Source organism: Tupaia chinensis, unplaced genomic scaffold (genome assembly GCF_000334495.1).
Source record: "Tupaia chinensis unplaced genomic scaffold, TupChi_1.0 Scaffold000377_5, whole genome shotgun sequence".
In the NCBI taxonomy this organism is placed as follows: domain Eukaryota; kingdom Metazoa; phylum Chordata; class Mammalia; order Scandentia; family Tupaiidae; genus Tupaia; species Tupaia belangeri.
This window is the reverse complement of record NW_006159879.1, coordinates 2,077,036-2,079,662: the sequence shown is the minus strand read 5'-3', so window position 1 is coordinate 2,079,662 and position 2,627 is coordinate 2,077,036.

The window sequence follows — 2,627 nt, the reverse complement described above, 5'->3', positions numbered from 1 at the left end:
TGCGGAGGGACACGCGTTTCCCTCCACTCCCCGCGGACTTGCTGTGCCTTCCCGGGAAAGTGCCCTGCACCCTGTCTGCTCATGGCTGATTATTTTAACCCATGGAGACAGGGGTTGGCAGTGCAGTGTCACCCCCACTGTCCTGTTGGTGTCCCTTGTCAGGCCCTTCTCTGGCCTCACATGACCTGGCGACCCAGCCTCTCCCTTGAGAAGAGCAATGCCCTGGCCCCTTGTCCTCTGACCTTCTGTGGTCAGGGCGCTGCCCCGGGCCTGCAAAGTCATCCACCTGAGGCCCCTTCCTGTGTCTTCCCGTTACAGGCAACACCCACAGTGGGAACACAGGGCCCGGCACTGCCCATGGTCAGTCCCCACACACGGCAGGGCCCGGCACTGTCCGGCTAGGAAGTACGAGTGACCCGTCTGCTCTTAGCGGCCGGTACGGGGGACTGCGGGAGCCTGAGTCAGGTGCAGGTCCTGTGCTGGCCTCGGGCTGGACGAGTTGAGCGGGAGTAAATCATGACCAGACTGTCCCTGGGAAGCTCGGACCGGAGGAGCTGAGCCCTGTGAAGGCGAGACCTACGTGACAGTGACGGCGACCCACCACGTAGTGAGGTCAGGTGGCGGTGCGTGACGCTGGGCTCAGAGGGTGAACACGCGCTCGCTGCAGGGCTGCGGAGAGGAGGGCCTCCTGACGCAGAGCTTCGGGAACATCGGGGCGAGCGTCTACACTGCACGAGGCCTCTGGTGTGGGGACTGGGGCAAGTCCCGGCAGGAGGATGAGGAGAGAGAATTGCAATGTGCCACCCCTCCCCTGGGGGCGATTTCTCACCGTCTCTGTCTCTCTGTCTCTCTGTGGTAAGCCCACGTTCCCTGTAGCAAACGGGGGAAAGGAACAGAAGACAAGAAGGAAGCCAACATGTTTATGTCATTTTGAGACTGGTCACTGCTTCCCCACAGCCCCCCAATCTGGGTGGTCCTGTCCTCAACGTGGCACTTCAGGGGAGGCGCGTCGTCACTGCTGTCACTCAGCTGTCGGTCTCAGGGCACGGGCGACCCAGGTGCCAGCGCCCGCCCACACAGAGCCCCCCCCACGTGCTCAAGGCCGCCCCTCGTGGCTAAGCTCACGGAGACACCCTGCAGGCTGCCTGTGCGAACCCCGTGTGGGGGCCGCACTTCAGCACCTGTGGGGAGACGGCCGAGGAGCGCCCCAGGGGTCCTGGCCCTCTAAGAGGAGTGTGACGGGAGGTGACCCATGACAAGGAGCACTCGAGGGCTCGGCTGCAGCCAAGCGTCTCCACGGTCCACAGCAGCTGAAGGCCACGGCACAGGCTGTCTGACGCCACAGTCGCCGGCACTCCTCAGCCCAGTCCCAGGGCCCTCGGCCTTGGGGCGCGTCAGACCCCCACCGCGCAGGGAGCCCTGGCCGTCATGGCTCCATGGCAGCACTGATGTGGACTGGTGACTCAGGTCGCGTGTGCATGGCCTGTCCAAGCACGCGTGACGTGCTTGCCCTCACCCCAGGCCGGTCGCTCTGCGGTGGCACCACAGCCTGCATGCCCCCGGGTGTTGGCACTGCCTCGCTGGCTGGTGGCCCCTGCTGGTCTCCACCTGGCAGGAGTATCCCTCAGGAGGCCGCGGGCCGGAGGGGACTTGTCTGTTTTGGTTTGTTTGTTTGTTTGCTTGTTTTGAGAAGTTTCTGCTATAGGGCCTGTGCCCTCCACCGCCCGAGCTTGGCCAGCTTGACAGGACAGGTGGTGACAGAGCAGCTGCCACTTCACAGGGACAGCTCACGCAGTGCATAGCCGGAGTCACGGCTCCATGTCAGAGGACAAGTGCCCCCCCCAGGGCTGTGTCCAAAGAGCCAGGAGACCCGCCATCCCTGCGCCAGGCCCCCTCGTAACGGGAAAAGGTCCTGGGTCAACCTCAGGTCCGCACGGCCCCTGGCACTGTGGAGTGGGGACAAGAACAGGTAATGCCCCTGGAAAGGCCGCTGCTCGCCGACACGGAGCCCACCGAGGCCTGCTCTGTCGGGCCTGCCCCTCGGCCCCCGCCCTCCTCCTGAACACTGTCCAGGCTGGGTCTACATGTCCACCTTTAGGACACGGGCTCAGACGGGCTAAAGGACAGGAGGCATCATAACCATGGCTTTGGTGGGCTCCGTGCCTCCAGGGACAACGCGGGTCCCTAGAGGAAGCCCCTGCTCGAGGCTCGCATCCCAGGGGGGTGTCCAAACCACCCCCTCTTCTGTGGCTTGGGCAGGAAACCATCGCACTTGCCGCCTTGCACCTTGACTGGGGAGAGGGCGGAGTGCGGGACGGGGACAGGAGAGGGGCAATAAAGCCAGCACAGCCGTCTGGCTGGCGTGGCCCTCTGAGGGTGGCCCGTGGCCGCAAGCCCAGCAAAGAATGCCGGCTCCCCTGTGGCTGGAGGGGGGACACCTGTGGCTTCGAGGGTGTCTGTTCCACATGGGCCCCGGCCGCTGTGCTCCAGGGGTCCGCAGCGTTCTCTGGGGCTGACCGTGTGTTTTCACGATGGGGACAAAGAGTCTCTTTTCCGCCCGGGTCTCCACGTGCTCTGGGGTCCAGGGGAGAGCCCTCGCTCTGCCGGCTGGTGGGTGGCGCGACACG